Genomic DNA, 18,441 nt, shown 5'->3' with positions numbered 1-18,441 from the left:
TCCGGATTCTAACTGGACAGAACTTTAAAGCTAACATCATCTTCTGTCGAACTGTCCTGTGAGCAGCGTTGCCAGTATTCCAGATATTTTTTCAGATTTTTAGTCGCCTTGCCAGATACACAGGCAGACCACGCATGTTTCCAGATTTTTTAAATATGTTCCAGATTTTCGCAAATTTTTAACATGTTGCTTTAAAAATATCACTGCAATTGATTCACCCTTTAATAAAAAAAAAATTCAAATCTAAACTTGCTACTTTAATTATTAAAGGCCATCAACGTTGGACATTATTGGAGGTTTAAGGTGATTCTGAAAATAGTTCACAGTGAAGTGTGACGCAAATTCTTTGTGAAATCAAAGGAGAACTTCAAGCTAATTCTGAGTAGAGTTCCATCCATCTTTGTGGGCTTGGTGGTCGTGCGGCGTCACCCGTCGTTCAGGCGTATTGGGTTCAATTCCCGCTCCACCCGGTGCAAATTTTGGCAACCTGAAAATTTCTCTACTGGTCTACTGGGTGTGGTGTGTTGTCCGTTGTCTAGTGTTAAATATTCAGTCTGCACAGAAAAAAATCTGGATTTTAATGATCGCGTAAAATCTCCCCTCGTTTAATTTTGAGCTATACTTGGCATAAGCAGCGAAATCATTTACAAGCTTGCATGCAATATTGCTAATTACTACGATATTTCGCGTAAATTTACACGAAATATCGCGTAAATTTATGCCAAATCTAGCGTTAATTTTATGTGCGCTATATCTCGCAGAAATTTACATGAATTTTCCGAACGGTGAGTGCAACCTCTGGTTGAAGACGATTTCAATTGTCTTGTCAACTCTGATGACAATTGCTTGGAGATTTTGTGAATGTAGGCGAAATGGATGTAATGTAGGCCTAAATGCTCCTAATTAGGGCCCATACATTAATTCAGCAATCGACTAAATTTTCAATAGCGTCCAAAAAATCCATAAGTACCGTCCCAACGACGCATTCATCTAGATAACATTGATAAATAGCAGATTTTTAGTGATGGGCCCAATCTTAGATCCATAGGTCAACATTAGAGCCATTTCCCCTACAATCCGGAAGAGAAATCATAGATTTTTTTATGATGAAACTTAAAGAGTATGCTGATACGAATCGTGAGAATAAATTCAATGGAATTCTATCCAATGTTTTTATGGAGATTCATTTTCATAAATTTTTAAGACATTTTAACGGAATTATGCGCAATTTCTGGGAGACTTTCAAGGCTATTTTGGCAAAGAAATTGTGTGCTTAGGAAATGCTGAAGAAGATTTAAAAATAATTCTGACCTTACTTAAAAAACAGTTCAAGGGTAATTATCGGAGAAAGTGACGATTATTCTGAAGAGTGCATCACGGAAATTATTACCAGTGTGAGGAAATTGTGGAATTGGAGAGTAATTTATAAGAGATTACAAGAGGTAATGATATGATCTCTGAGAATGTTACTGGAAATGTTTGGATATTATCAAGATTATTTTAGAGGAATCCAGAAAATAAGTATGATGAAATTCTAGGATCATTCCAATGGAACTCGAAAAAAGGGCGAAGATATCCAAGAAAATTCAGACTAACAAAAAATTTCATGATTCAAAAACCAGAAATTCCGGAATTTATAATCATTTCAAGATCCTGGAACTTCAAAAATTACCCTATCAGACTTTCATTTTAGTAATATAATAAAATTATTCTTTGGCATAAAACTATTCGTAATGGTCGAGCGAATAGTGGAGTTACCCGTAGTTTAGGAAAATTTTGTGTGAGTACACGATGTTAGGCTTTGATTTCCACTTCAGCCAGGTGATTTTGCTTCAAAATAAAAATGCCTACTTGTCTATTGGGTGTTGTGTGATGTATGATGTCAAGAATTTAATTGTTAATCTGATCAACCTCACGGTAATATTACAATTATTTAGAACTAATACAATCTTTATATTCTGGTATTGCATCAAATAGTAAGGACCTGAGTGGTGCGAAGTGAAATTTTCTTCATGTTGGTAGTTTTTTTTTTTTTTTTTTTTGTTAATTACTTTATTTGTACAGGCTCAATCGAATAAACTTTACAGAGCCAAGTTATCATTTTGTTTATACATTATAAATGTCTTAAATCTAAAATTAAAGGATTGGAACCGATTGCTCGCGGTCTTCTCGAGGTTAGTGGATGACAATTGTTTGGATCGAGAGAGGGAAAAGGAGATTTGGAATATGATTTATGATTCAAAAATTTCACTATTTCTAAAACATATACTTAATCCTATCGACGTTATATCAACTCTGTAATTATACAATTATTACAGAAACAAATCTACAAAAAAAAACACACACACACATACAAAACACAAACTAAACACAAGGTTAATCAAACTTACAATCTATGGTTAATATTCTTAAAGTAAACATATATGAGTTTCATAAACTCCAGATCGCGTCTAGCCAAAATATCCCGAACTGGAACATTAGGTTGTCTACCTTGAGCCCGAAGGGAATCGTACAGTTCAGATCTGACTCCGCGATGCTCAGCACAAGACCAAATAATGTGATCTGCGTCCTGGTAACCTTGTCCACATTCACAGAGATTGCTGTCCTTCAGCCCAACACGGAACAAGTGAGCGTTTAACGAATAGTGATTGGACATGAGGCGAGACATCATACGAATGAAGTCTCGACCCACATCCAACCCCTTGAACCAAGGACACTTCGACACCTTAGGGATGATTGAATATAACCATCGTCCCAAACTCCCTTCACTCCATTTATTTTGCCAGCTGGCGAGGGACTGTTGACGATAAATGAAGAAAAATTCGTCGTAGGCGATTTGTCGATCGTAAATATCGCCTTCCATAGCGCCCACCTTTGCAAGCTAGTCCGCCTTCTCATTGCCCGGAATCGAGCAATGAGATGGGACCCATGCAAAGGTGATGACAAAAGATCTTAAAGATAAAGCACTTAGAATCTCTCGTATTTTCATGAGAAAATACGAGGAGTGCTTTACCGGCCTCATAGAGCGAATAGCCTCGACAGAACTGAGACTATCCGTAAAAATAAAATAATGAGCTGGTGCAAGTGAGGCGATCGTTGCTAGCGTATTGCCGCCAGTTCCGCAACATATACGGAACAAGGAGCATGAAGCATTCGAGAGGCGCTATGAAATTCGTTATAAATACCAAAACCAGCGGACGCCTCTATTAGTGATCCATCTGTGAAGAACGATCTTGCGGAATCAACTTCAAGCAATCATGGAACGATGATGCTCTGGGATTCCGCGAATCTCTTGCGTCATTGATAAATCAAAATGAACAGAAATGTCGAAGTCGGAGAAGCAAACACGATAGGGATTATGCTGCGAAGGGCTGACATCCTGTGTTATGTACACGTAGTACAATGACATAAAACGAGTTTGAGGGTTTAGCTCAAGAAGCTTCTCAAAGTTTGCAATCACCAGTGGGTTCATAATTTCACAACGGGTGAGGAGCCTGAGGGATAATTCCGAAAATCGATCAGAGAGTGGCAACATGCCCGCTAACACTTCGAGACTCATCGTATGAGTCGAGTGCATGCATCCTAACGCGATACGAAGACAGCGATACTGGATCCGTTCCAGTTTGATGATGTGCGTTTTAGCCGCCGACTGGAAACAAAAACTACCGTACTCTAAAACCGATAAAATCGATGTCCGGTACAACGTTAGAAGATCTTGCGGATGGGCTCCCCACCACGTTCCGGTAATTGTTCGGAGAAAATTGATCCTTTGTTGGCATTTCCGCTTCAGATACTCAATGTGGGATCTCCAGGTGCATTTTGAATCGAACCAGACCCCAAGATATTTGAAAGACATGGAATGAGTGATCGGCTTACCCAAAAGTTGAAGCTTCGGTTGTGCTGGGCTATGCTTCCTAGAAAAAACGACCAACTCAGTTTTCTCCGTGGAGAATTCGATACCTAGCTGGATAGCCCAAGTAGACAAATTGTCTAAGGTATCCTGTAAGGGTCCTTGCAGGTCGGCCTCTCTGGGTCCTGTCATAGACACTACTCCGTCATCTGCAAGTTGTCTTAGCGTGCAGTTGTCACTTAGACAATTGTCAATTTCTCTGACGTAGAAATTATACAAAAGGGGGCTTAAACATGAGCCCTGGGGGAGACCCATGTAACTAAATCGAGAAGCTGTAGAGTTTCCATGAGAAAAGCTCATATGTTTCTCTGACAGCAAATTGTACAAAAAGTTATTATTTAATGGAGAAAGGCCACATGCGTGGAGTTTGTCTGAAAGGACTTCAACCGATACTGAATCAAAAGCCCCCTTAATATCCAAGAAGACAGACGCCATTTGCTCTTTATTAGCAAAAGCCAACTGAATTTCAGTGGAAAGCAACGCTAGACAGTCGTTCGTTCCCTTGCCCCTACGGAAACCAAATTGAGTATCTGAGAGTAGGTGTTTCAACTCAACCCATTTGTCCAGGCGAAAAAGGATCATTTTCTCCAACAATTTTCAAATACACGATAACATCGCAATGGGACGATACGAATTGTGATCTGACGCGGGTTTTCCAGGCTTTTTAATGGCTATAACTCTCACCCGCCTCCAATCATCCGGAACAATATTAAGCTCCAGGAACTGACCAAACAAGTTTAACATGCGCCTCTTAGCGACGTCTGGGAGGTTCTTCAACAAGTTGAACTTGATTCTATCAGCCCCCGGAGCCGAATTGCCACACGAAAGGAGCGCGAGTGAGAGCTCCAGCATTGAAAAAGGCTGGCTGATCTCGTCTACCGAATTCGTCGTTTCGCGAGGAATCATCTGTGCCGGCACAGAATCAGGACATACTTTTCGCGCGAACTTGAGAATCCAACTATCGGAGTACTCCTCGCTCTCGTTGTTTGAAGACCGGTTACGCATCCTTCGCGCCGCATTCCAAAGCGTATTCATCGACGTTTCGCGCGATAATCCGTCCACGAATTGCCGCCAGTATCCGCGTTTCTTGGCTTTGATGAGGCTCTTGAGTTCGCGTTCAAGAGCCGAGTACGCTTCGAAATGTACGGGTGTTCCACGTTTCCGGAAAAGCTTAAACGCGTCGGACTTTTTACGATAAACCTCAGTGCATTGCTGGTCCCACCAAGGGGAAGGAGGTTTCCTACGGAAAGACGTTCCTGGAACCGGCCGAGTTTGAGCTTGAAGTGCGCTGTCCAAGATCAGATTGGAGAGGAAGTTATATTCCTCCAACGGTGGAAGCCCTTCTACCGACGTTAGGGCATCTTCTATCACATTCTTGAACTTTGTCCAATCGATATTACGGGTAAGATCGTACGCGACGTTAACGGGTTCCGACGGATTGAACCCACTGGCAACTGAAACTTTGATCGGCAAGTGATCACTACCGTGGGGATCTTGGATCACATTCCACGTGCAATCCAACGATAATGAGTTAGAGCAAAGTGTGAGGTCTAATCTACTTCCATTCGAGGATGGGCCAGCCAAACGTGTTACTTCTCCATTGTTAAGAATTGTCATATTAAAGTTGTCGCAGAGGTCATATATCAAAGTAGAACGGTTGTCATCATACAGTTCCCCCCAGCCTGTACCGTGGGAATTAAAATCTCCCATAATCAACCGTGGAGCAGGAAGTACCGAACAGATATCTGAAAGTTGTTTGCGATTAACAACGGCTCTAGGAGGAATATAAACAGAAGCAATACAAAGGCTCTTACCTTTAATAATAGCCTGACATGCAACAACTTCAATACCTGGAAATTGTGGAAGATTCACTCTATAGAAGGAATGGCACTTTTTGATCCCCAAAAGTACTCCTCCTCCACGCGAATCCTCACGATCCAGTCGAATAATGTTAAAATCATAAAAAGGAAGATCGATATCTGAAGAGAGCCAAGTTTCACAAACAGCAAATGCATCACAATCATTATTGTGAACTAAAAACTTAAATGAATCTAATTTAGGAATGAGACTTCGACAATTCCACTGTAGAACAGTGATCAAATCCCCGACCTCGTTTGGAAAATTATCCATCGAAGGAAATGATTGCTGCAATGAGGGGCCACTTCAATGTCAATTGCTTCAAGAGGGTCTTCACAGAAGGAAGCATTGCCAGAACAATGCTTTTGAGAGGATCAGAAATATTGAGGTACTTGAGAATATCGTCCACAATTTTATCAAATGAGAACAACCCGGATGAAGAAGGGGCTTCTGTTCTTAAAAATGGGCCATCAGGGGTTTTTGATGTCCCCGGGAGAGATGGAAAATTCTGGTTATAATCAGTTCTGCGGAAATCAGGAGGAGTTGAAACTTCCTTTTTTCCATCACTCCTTGATTTGGGCAAGCTGATTTGGGGTTCCTTATCTGCAACTTTCCGCGAACGGATGCGTTTTCGTTTCCGTGCAGAACCTTCCGGAAAACTGAAAGAAACTCCCTCCTCAGCCAAGTCAGAGTCAGACTCGTCATCAGACAAAACAGCAAAGGGATTTTTGTCGTTGGTTGATGGTGTGGCTGTTTTTAGCATTGCTGCAAAAGACTGCCTGGAACGCTCCTTAAGAGAGCGTTCTAGTTTCTCCCCGCGTTGTTTGTACGCCGGGCACGATGAGAGACCATGAGGAGTTCCCTTACAGTACACGCATTTTGGTGCAGTGACTGTGCAGGCGCCATCCTCGTGCTTCTCCCCGCATTTGGAACAGCGTGCCTTGCTGCCACAGTGAGAGGCCGTATGTCCCAACTGTTTGCAGTTTTGGCAGTTCATGACCCGAGGAACAAACAAACGCACAGGTAGCCGAAGTTTTCCCAACTCGATGTAGTGAGGAAGGGCTGAACCAGAAAAGGTCACCCGAAACGAGTCTGTGGGGGTAAAGCTCTTTTTACCCTCGCTGAAAGATACTGCGTTCAACTTCTGGACTTCCAGTATCTCAACCGTGGGAAGCAAGGGGTTCTTGAAACGGCCAACCGCTTGCTTCGCCAAGATCTCGGGGGTCAGACTCGCTTCGGTGACCACACCTTCGATCTCCACATTACGAGCTGGGATGTACACTCTACATTCGAGTGTAAAGAGCTGGGAGGCAGCAATCTCGTTAGCTTGTTTCAGGTTAGAGACGACAACGCGAAGTTTATTGTACCTCACCTTCGAGATTTCGGTCACGGCCGAGAACCGCTTCGTCAGATCATTAGTAATTTGCATTACATTCAAAGGTTTCTTTTTGGGCTGAAAGTAAACAACCCATGGGCCAGTCGAGTCTTCTGGGTAGGCTCGCGATCGGGGGCTTATCTGTCCCTGTCCATTACCAGACTGAGATGACGAAGCAGGGATGGCATCATCTGATTTCTGGGATGACAGACGTTTCCGACCCTTCTTGTTATCGCGTGGTAAAGTGGTGTCGTCTTCCGACAAAACGTCCATTTCGTCTTCCGACAAAATGTCCATTTTGCCGTACTAGTGGGAGCGAAAAACGCTCTACCACTGCAACGATAATCAAAATTACTCGGACACAATACACGAAGAAAAAAAAAATACTAACACAGAAACACAAACTTAAAATTTAACAGATGGGAGAAAGAAAGAAACAAGAACAAAAACTTATCTGATAATCCTATACTACTATCACCGAGCGTTTACACAGCAGCAGCGGAGCGACGCGCAGCTTTGATGATCTTCGATCCGCGTGTGCGGGCGGTCTTCGTTGGTGTGTGCTTGTATGAAGCTCGGCACTCAGCTGAACACACGATGATGGATGAGCGGTTTGAATGTGGAGACAGATGCTGACACTCGATGACGATGATCCGTGTGCACAGGTATGCGTGACCACGCACCGATGGTGCGCAAAATGATTGGCGAATTGTCAATCGCAAAAACAATTTTCGATGATCCCGAAAACACACTTTCTTCTCAGAAAAAAACTCACTTTTTGATAAATTTATCCGGAATTATGCCAGGAATCACTAAGCGAGAAAAACTGATTATTTACGTCAGATAATAGCGAGAAAACTTCCAAATTAACGGAGCGCGAAACAAGTCGACCGTACTTCTTGCTAGGACGTGAAAGTATTATGTTGGTAGTTTGAAATAAACGTTTCATCACCGTCGGTTGGTAGAGAGAAGTGTCAAACGGCTTTTTGTGCAGAGCCGATTCGTGACTTTGTGATTGTTTGTTGACATTGTTCTTAGCTGGAGTTTTTACGGAGTGGAATAAAATTCAGAATGAAGTGTTTTGCTCACTTGTGCAATTATAAAGATGGACACGACGAAAAGCGAAGCCTATTCAGGTTTCCCAAGGATTCAGCAGTACGAAAAGAGTGGCTCAGTTTCTGTGAGGTGGATCTCAATTTTCAAATCAAACCCAGTGACCGGTTGTGCAGTATTCATTTTGATAAAAATTGTGTAAAACATCTGAATTCAGTTGCTTATCGTGATAAAAATGCAATCCCTACACTGCGAACATATGATGATGGTTCATTTATCAGTGAAACAATTGACGAAAGTGATAAAGTTGTTAACGATGAAGATTGGCGATCGCCGGAACTGGAAAATATTGCAAAGCAAAGGTGAGACATTTTTTAAATTGAATTTGAAATCAACAAACAAAATAGGGTAGAGAGCCTCTGCGGCCCAATCCCCCATTGTTGGTCTATCGTGCAGGAAGAATTAAAAATAGTGTCGGTCAAGTTGGACACCGAAACGATGAAATCTACGACTTCGGCATTAACGAGTCAATTATACGTTTGGTACGATGCCTTCAAGAGGACAACGTATGAATATTTACACCTTTTGTTCGCGAAAACAAAAGAAGCACTCCAAGCGACTCCTTTTTTTCAATCCTTTTTTGCCTTCATTGTGTGCTGAAGTGGGATGCAAAGGCTTATCAATGTGTTTGTGCTGAATAGGGACTCGTATATAATAGGGACTCGTATTGGATGGCAAGAAACAGTTTTGTATTCTTAACCAATATAAGTGAAAACAATTTGTGATTCATTATCAAGCTCAAAGTCGTCTATTTCCATTTTCTTCCCTCCAAATCGTGTGAAACTCGAACATGAAAACTCTATAGAACCCCCGTAGAACCTCGCTGGCAGCAACTAAAATATCCACTGAAACCTCTTCTGTCGCGGGAAAAATCTGTTGAAATTTCCTGGAACTTTTGTACTATCATCACAAATCTCCTTAGAACGTTCTCCGAAGTCACAGTCGTTCCTGAGCGAAAAAAATCGGAGGGGTTTTTTCAGCGCAGGAGTCTACTTTGGTCCAAAATACGCAATAATACTGTTATTTTTAATTGTTTGAGTCGTTTCGAATCACGTTTTTAAAGAGATCAAAAACATTACTGAAAAATATTTATTTTTTATTTTGGACGATAACAATACTTCTATCTATTTCAACGAACCACAATGATAAAAAAGTGGTTCGATTTGACAGCTTGAAAGTGGTTCGATTTTGAGGTCCGTCTTCGCACCACTCACTACATCGACTATTAGTTTTAAGAAACATCCATCCTATTAAATTTGCTCAATTCTTTGCTTCGCATTCTTTTTAAAAAACAATTCTAAAAATATTTTCTGCAGTATTTTACACACATTTTATTCAATTTTTGAACGGCTGCGTAGTGGATATTTTAACTTTTTGGGCACACTGTGTCAATACTTTTCAGCTTTTGTTTGATTCAGCTATGCTTACAAGTTATTTGCTGTATATAATTTATTTGATCATGTAATTCATATTCATTCTAGTATTTTAAATACATTCCATATGATCATACTGACCGATTTTTCCGGGAGATTGGCACATCACTTTGATTTCAATAGCATTATGTTAAAAACAGAATTTTTTGGAGCATTCCAGATTTTTCCAGATTTTATATTTTAACTGGTCCAGATTTTTCTGAAAATGACCTGGCAACGCTGCCTGTGAGCTTAGGGAGAAATTCGTTTTTGTTGCCGTGATAAATCAAAGAGAAAGTCGATAAAGATAATCGATCAACGAGGATAGGCCCTTTTCAAATGTTACGCGAGAATACAGAATTGGCGTTGACGGCACCGTCGAAAAATTTTCTCTTTCAGCAAATATAGACAGTTTCTTATGAGAATTTTCGATGGAGTGAAAGGATAGTACAAAGTCCGCCATGTTTCACGCACAGTCTGACGTTTGCTTATGGATTTTCTCATAGGAGTAAAGAGCTACAGAGTCGCCGTCAACGCCAATTAAAGTCAAAAAAATGTGGCATCACTGCCTACGGCACCTCCAATAGCTACGTCAACAGATTTGTTTCACGATGTACAAGTTCTAATAGCGATTTTTGAAAATGAGGGTTATGTATAGACCAAGGTTTAAAGCGCCAGTTACACTATCCTCCTTGTGAATATATTGATATGTGTAACGTTCTCTTTAGAAGTATAGATGTTTAGATGTATATAGCTTTTTGATGTTTATCGGCGCACACTATTTATTGCAACATTTAAATCGAATGAGCGCGAGTAAGAGGGAAACAAATTAGGGGGAAAACAAACCGGTATGAATTTTTTTCCACAGGTAGATATAAATAGATGAGGTTTTTCCACTGCTGCAAAATTCATGTTGATGGTATGTACCGTTGATTAAAAAAAAATCGTAGCTAAAATCAGTACACCCTATAAATCTTCGGAACCGGAAGTCAGATCGAGAAAAAAATAAAATCAATAGCGATCAATACGGGCCCTTCAACGAGATATCAACCATATTGATCGGATAAGCTATCTCGAAAAAAGCTTGTCTAGATGAAACGCACATACAGACATCAGCAAATTTCATCTTGCCGGGTCGATTTTTCATGTTCAATTTTTCTACGATGTCGCAATCAAACTGTCGAGCCAGATTGAGCCGAGTTCTATCGATTGGGAATGTTTTATACGGGTGAGATAGCTTGTGTGGATGGCTATCGGTCACAGACGGAAAGACGGTAGTAACAAAGGTAATACGGTCTAAATCACCCTGGGCCGAGTGACCTGCGTTGCTAGGAATTCGTCATGCATCTAAAAATAAAAATGGTTCTCTCACTGAGTTACCCAACTAACAATTTTAGCTGCAGACTAGCTTATACAGCCGAAAATTGCCTTATGCTGCTAATTTTTGTCTGTATAAGCTGATCTGCAGCTAAAATTGTTTGTTGGGTAGTCTCAACGGCCGTGTATCTCATAAACATACCAATCCCTCATTAACGGGTCACATTCGGTTAACAAGCGCCATTTGCCAATTCATCTGTTATTAATCGCAGCAAGACTCGTTAACCGTTTCCAGAACTCTCCCACCACCCCAAAACCCACACACACAAAGTAATTCACTCCAAACATCCAGTTTATCACATCCTTATCATCAAAAAAAAAAAAACTCCGAACGAATACATATTTGTCTACGAGCCTACGCCGCGTCGTCGTCTGTTTCCCTTCCGCGGAATTCAAGAGTAAACTTCCCGGTCCCAAGTAATCATTGCTACAAATTTGGATTGCGTTTGTAAGCGGCGTTTTTTTTTTTTTGGTTTTTTGATATGTCAGTTCCTTTCAATATTTGAGTTCGCTTCGCTCGTGGATTCGTGGGCAGGATCAAAGTCGCGGATTTGAGTGAACAACAAAACAAAAAGTGGGAGGAATTTTCGGTACGTTTCTAACGAAGTGCTGGTTGTGTTTCCCTTTCATTTGGAGATGTATTTTTTTCAAGCTGGGAATTGATACTCCAAAGGGGATGACTGATTGACTGCAAACTGTGGTACACGCATGCTATAATGATCGATTTGATGGGGGTTCTTTGCCTTTTCTGTTTGAGCAATCATGCTTTTCTTTCGGATGGGGTTACATTTTATCTTGAGAGTAGCGAGCTTCTTGCTCCATGATGCAATAATGGTAAAAGCTGTATCGTTTATTGTGTTTACACAGCCACCTACTTGTAGAGCTTGTCTCAACTTTGCGCTCACAGCAGACGAACCGGAAGTCTGTGAAGTGAACATTCTTCACTAATCCAACTTAATAGCTGCTGTGTACGCTGAACAGATTGATGACGGTGGAGAAGGAGAGGATTAAAGTATTTCATTAGTAATCTAAGCTACAAGGACTGCGTTGTTGACGATGTGGTTGGTAACCGCAAGAACAATTACTGTCTTTTGACACCGCTATGGCAAGAAGTTGTTTGGGATGATTTGAGAGATTGTTTTGGTAAAATTTCAATGAATTGCGTGACGGAAACAACTGTCTGACTGGTAACAATTGGGATACGTGGAGCAGGGAAAATAATTTACATTCTTTTACCGTAAAACGGGGTAACTGAAGTACATTCTAAATATTTTTTCATCAATTACTGTTTCTATGTATTTTTTTAAAACAAGTTCTGATGATCCTAGAGTCAATTCGTTAGTAATATGTTTAACGATAATTAAAGCATTTGCACTATTTTTTTAGTCTCGTGACCGAACATCAGTATCTTGATTTGGGGTTACTTTGATAATGCTCGATGAATGTAGAAAAACATGCGTGAATCTCAAACAATTTTGTTCAAGAAATATGAAACTTTAAATTAGTATGTAATAAGGAACAACATAAGCAATAAGAGGACAACATTGCATTTGTGATGGCTATATCAGAAATACATTTAATAAGTGATTGTTTGAGTACCTTTTCAATCAGACGAAAAATAAAACAACTTCCATGGACAACGGAGGACAACGTGGTCTTATATAATATATGTTATTCGTTAAGTGCAGCAGGAGCTGATTTCTCGCAAATAAAAGCACAATCTCGCGAACAAACTATACCAAATGATAGAGGAATCATTCCTCCACCTGTTTGTGTTGTTAGTTTTTATGATTGAGCTTTAATTCGCGAGAAATCGGTAAATGACGTGTTGGTTTACAAAACAGTCGCCCTAATCTCGAAGTTCTCCGGAACTGCATGTTGGTGGTCCTTCGGAAATGCCGAACAGCAGAATTTCAGCCGGCAAGTGTAACCCAAGATCCAAAAGCGGTGCGATGCTAATTTTCATTGCTATGATGACGACTGAATTAAGGGGCTTATAAACAGAGGGGTGAAAGTCAATTCTCTTAATCGATTTCCTCTTTTTATGACCATGGCTTCACTAACCTATCTCGCACTATTTCTGCTATGCTCATCTATCGTCCAGAACAACAAACGTATCAATGAATGTGTTTGCCGTCGAGTTATTAACGAAAAAGAAAGTCGATGAAGAGAATCGATCAAAATCACTTGGACCCCTGCTTCCAAGCTTGGTTACAAGATTCCAACTCTGGAGAGCATTATGTGTGTGTGTGTGTGTGTGTGTGTGTGTGTGTGCAAAATGTTACACAATTGCTTCCTCCCTTTTCGCACACGCCCGAAGATCAGTGTTGGAGAAGCAGCAATGCAACATCGACATGTTTAGACGTCAAGAAACGATTCTCTGATAACTGTGTTGGGGAAGCAACATAAACATGTACGAAATTGGTAGATTTGTTAGTTATTTCCACGCTTTTGGACAATAGTTTGCTGTTGAAAATAAACAGTTGAAAGCATTACTATCGATCCGTAGAAATATTTCTGATCGATTGGTGATAAAATTATTGAAATAGGACAAGGGGCAGCTTAGTTATTAACATTCAAAATCTTTCATAATTTCGTTACATGTTCCATTTTCGGTTTTCACAAAGTGCACCCCCATATAGAAATCACAGACGTAGTCCTACGTCAAAAATGTTCTTATAAGATACTAGCTGAGTGTGTCAAAGGAATCACCTCAATTAGTCTTCGAAGACCTCACTTATTATACTGATATGATTTGACATGCAGCATGATTCATTTGCCTCGAATATTACGATGGCTTATAGAACTGGATGTCAATGTGACCCGATGTCATTGGATATAGTCCATTCTATGCGCACGAGTATTGATGGTCCGAAAGTGAGGATAACAATAACAAACCAAAAATTTTAGCTGACGCGAAAGTTAGGATAGCAAACTTTGGACTTGAAAATGGAATTTCGCAAGTGTCCGTGTTATAAACGTCAGAAAGGCCAATACCCTAAATTGATTACAGAGACCCCATTATCAGTTTGACATGATTTTCCATGCCCCATGATATGGGTACTTTGAACAAAATAATGTTAAAACAAACCCTATCTTGGAATTCACGGAACCGAACTTCAGAACCTCGGAACCGATGTTTAACTGGTCAAATGCCACCGGATACACCTCAAATGGTCTTCATTTGCTTGATTCTGATGGCAGATTGGGTGGACAGGGGACACTGCGGACTTTCGGAACCGGGTGGTTGCCTCATGTATATCTCTTCGTCAAGTATACCGTATTGGCATGAGTTAGTAACAACGCGACCCGCTTCATTATTTAGCAGATTCCCACCATCACACCAGATCCCAAACAATAAACACTTTCATCGATTAGCCGAATCAGCTAATTGTATGCCAAGCCAGACGATAGCCAGATTGGATCACATTCGCTGGAATCACCGTTTGTACTATAAATTCCTGTTCAAAATCGGGGTTAGCGAGAATCGGGGCTGCAATTAGCCTTTCTTTGGTGATCCGAAATACCTCGTCTGCTTCCTTAGTCCATCGTATTATCTTCGGTTTCCCGGCGAGAAGATCTGATAACGGAGCTGTTATGGTGCTAAAGTCCGGTATAAAACGCCGCTAATAATTTACCATTCCGAGAAAGCGTCGTACCTGTCGGATGGTCTTTGGAGCTTCAAAATCTAGGATTCCTTGCACTTTTGAAGGGTCAAGTCTGAGCCCATCACAGGACAATAGATATCCCAGAAACGGAACTTCGGATCTACAGAATCTAGATTTTTCAATGTTTATCGATAAATTGGCGTTTTTCAGCCTCTTCGCCACTTCTTCCAACAATCGAATATGATCCTCGAAATTGTCACTGGCCACAATTATGTCGTCCAAATAAACAAACACCCAGGGTTCCAGTTCTCCAGAACCTAGGATCTTATCCATTAATCTGGATAATGTGACCGGGCTGTTAGTTAGGCCAAATGAAAGGCGTGTATATTGAAACATGCCTCGTCTTTGGATGCAAAACGCGGTGAGAGGTTTGGATTCTTCACTCAATGGTACCTGAAGAAATGCGTCCTTTAGATCTATTGTACTTAGGTATCTAGTTTTTCCCAACCGTCCCAATATACGACCGATATGTGCCAGCGGATAACTGTCTCGCTTGGTTCTAGCATTTAACTTACGTGCGTCCAAGCATAAGCGTACAGTTCCGTTGGGTTTCTTGATTGGGACCGCATTTAGCGCCCAATCGGAATTAGACTCTTCAATTACTCCAAGTTGAAGTAATCTATCGATCTCCTCGTTCAAAGCCTTGTGTATAGCGGGAGAATACGGGAAAGGGGAAACTCTTACTGGTGGTGAATCTTTAAATTCATCCTTTAGTTCTATCTTATGTTGGGTCAGCGAGGTTATCTCAAGCTGACCGGACATAGCTAGTTTGAACTTCTGCTTAACGTTATCTAGTGCCGCTATCTGTTTGGAGCTAAGCTCAACAAAATCAGAAGGGTTATTTATTTAACTTTTGTTTTTGGCCACCAAACTAATGATGCATATGTTATTCTGGGTCTTATTATAGCCTTATAGATCCAATCGATCATTTTAGGTTTCAGTCCCCATTTATTACCAAATGTTTTTTTGCTTATCCATAGGGCATTTGTAGCCTTGCTTATTATTTTATTCAAATGTAAGTTCCAATTGAGTTTGCTATCAAGAATTACTCCCAGATACTTAACCTTTTGAGAAAGGACTAATTTAGTATCCTCCAAGTGCAAATCTGGTATTTTTATTTTCCTTTTATGTGTAAATGGTATAATAGTAGTCTTATGAGGGTTTATGGACAACCCCTCATCTTTACACCACGCCATCGTTAAATTAAGAGCATATTGTAACCTATCTCTGATAACGTGTTCATATTTCCCACGAATAATGATTACTATGTCATCGGCAAAACCAATTATTTCAAATCCTTGCGCTTCAAGATGTAATAGTAGTTCGTCGGCTACCAGTGACCACAGCAAAGAGGTGAAAGAACCCCTCCTTGTGGGCAACCCTTCACGGTCCTTACCGTGACCGTTGAACTACCATGACTGCATGTCATTTCTCGTTTTTGCAACATTTCAAAAATCCAATCTATGATGGTTTTATCAAAATTTCGTTTTATCATAACGTTCCTCATTGAATAATGAGATGCATTGTCAAATGCTCCTTCAATATCTAGAAACGCAGCTAACATAATCTCTTTGGCTTCAAAGGTTTTTTCAATTTTTGTCACTAGTGTATGAAGTGCTGTTATTGTTGATTTTCCGTGTTGGTATGCAAATTGCTGTTTATTTAATGGGATCGAATCTAAATACTTTGACTTAATATAATCATCAATCAATTTCTCTATTAATTTCAACATACATGACGAAAGGCTAATAGGTCTAAAGGATTTTGGACTCTTTTTATCCTTTATGTTAGCTTTAGGAATAAAAACCACACGAATTTGTCGCCAGAGTTTTGGAATGTGGTTCAACCGCAAACTGGCCCTGAACATTTCAGTTAAGCAGGGAATTGGAATGCTAATTCCAAGGGCCAGTGCTTTTTTGAATCATCACAGGACGGATTTCATCATTTCCTGGAGATTTAAATGGTTCAAACGAATTTACAGCCCATTCAACTCTTGCTTGAGTAAAAATACGACTTGCTAGATCTTGCGTGTCCTGCCTGGCCATTTTTTGCCCAGTTATTTTTGCAATATCATGAGGATTCTCGAAAACTTCTGTGCTGGTCTTCTCTGATCCAGTCAGTGTATCTAAGGAAGTCGTATTTTCATTCAAGACCGGTAGAGATCCTGGAAAGTGTACTTGCATCATCAAATTCAAAGTTTCTGATGCATTAGAAGTAAAACTCCCGTTGTCCTTTTTAAGAGTACCTAGACCATTAGAATGATCGTTTGATAAGACTTTTTGCAATCTAGCAACCACTGGAGTACTTTCAATATTTTCACAAGTGTGCCTCCAGTTTTTGCGTTTTGATTTTCTAATCTCTTCATTATACAAAGTAAGAGCTTTCCTATATGTATCCCACTGTAAAGTACGCTTTGCTTGATTAAACATTTTCCGAGCCTGTTTCCTTAGATTTTCCAATCTAGTATTCCACCATGGAACATCTCTATCCGTTGATCTTACCTTGATTGGGCAACTGTTGTTAAAAGCATGCATTATTCTGTTTGTTACTTGAAGAGAGGTATTTTCTAGTTCTTTATGTGTGTTAATTCTTTTTTCCAGGAAACTACCCCCCGCTGCTAGATTAGAATAATAGAGATCCCAGTTTGTTTTCCTGGGATCTCTGAAAGTTTCTTTGATAATGTCATTCACTTTATATTCAAATAATATATGTTTATGATCAGATAGGGATACTTCATCTGATACATGCCAATTATGTATTTTTTCAGAGAGTGTGTTACTACAGAGTGTTAAATCCAGTACTTCTTGTCTTATGGAATTCATGAAAGTAAAATCAGTACCCTCATTACAAATATTTACGTTATTTTTTGTTATATATTCTAGTAGCCACTCACCTCTTGTGTTGATATCTGTGCTGTTCCATATTGTATGATGCGCGTTCGCATCACAACCGATGATGAATGCTTTATTTTGTGATTTACAAAATGTAACGAATGCTGATACTTCTGGGGGAGGCACATCGTCTACGTCCCCAGGAAAATATGCAGATGCCACGTAGTTTTCCGTTTTTCCACGCGTGGTAGGAATTTCAATAGATGCCGCTACAATATCCCGTTTAATAAATTCTGTAATAGGTAACATTTTTACATTCCCATTTACAAGAATAGCAGATCTTGGAAACTGCTGTGTTTGATCATATATGATTAACTTACATGATTTAGTAATAATGCCTAAAATGTTTCCATTTTTTGACCATGGCTCCTGGATGGAAACAATATCCAGTTTGCTTTGAATAAATCTCTTGCAAAGGATTGGATGAATTTGATGCTGTTTTGACTATTGAATGTGGTAGTCATGTAAATATTCATTGGGTACTTCTACATTCCCCAGTAAAAGTTATGCAGTCATTCTTTGATTGATTATTGCCTGCCGTAATATTAATCTTTCTATACTCAGGTTTTGAAATAAGCCGTTCAGTATATTGGACACCGATCAGACCTGGGACATTGTGATTAGTTGTGTTTCCACCCACTTTATCGTCTCCAGTTTTATTACAGGTCCTTGTGGTAATACTGTTAGCCTCATTAGCTTTAATTGGAGTTCCTCGAGTGTTGTGGATACCACTTGGTCCTGGGACATTCAGGTTGGTGATGTTTTTACCCACATCGTCACCAGTACCACAGGTCCTTTTATCAACAGTGTTGGCCTCTGTACTTCGTTCAACTTCCAT

The 18,441-nt window shown here is 40.1% G+C and overlaps 1 protein-coding gene and 1 pseudogene across 1 annotated transcript in view; both read right to left on the bottom strand.

Annotated features, from left to right (window-relative positions):
* The window catches only part of LOC135698936 (uncharacterized), a 51,610-nt pseudogene extending 33,976 nt beyond the window's left edge, over positions 1 to 17,634 (bottom strand).
* The window catches only part of LOC135698975 (uncharacterized), a 298,346-nt gene that overhangs the window by 266,622 nt on the left and 13,283 nt on the right, over positions 1 to 18,441 (bottom strand). The gene's annotated exons all lie outside the window — the stretch shown is intronic.

Source organism: Ochlerotatus camptorhynchus, unplaced genomic scaffold (genome assembly GCF_037179485.1).
Source record: "Ochlerotatus camptorhynchus isolate MF236.1 unplaced genomic scaffold, CSIRO-AGI_Acam_v1.1 ptg000099l, whole genome shotgun sequence".
NCBI lineage: Eukaryota > Metazoa > Arthropoda > Insecta > Diptera > Culicidae > Ochlerotatus > Ochlerotatus camptorhynchus.
This window is presented reverse-complemented; position numbering and strand designations above follow the sequence as displayed.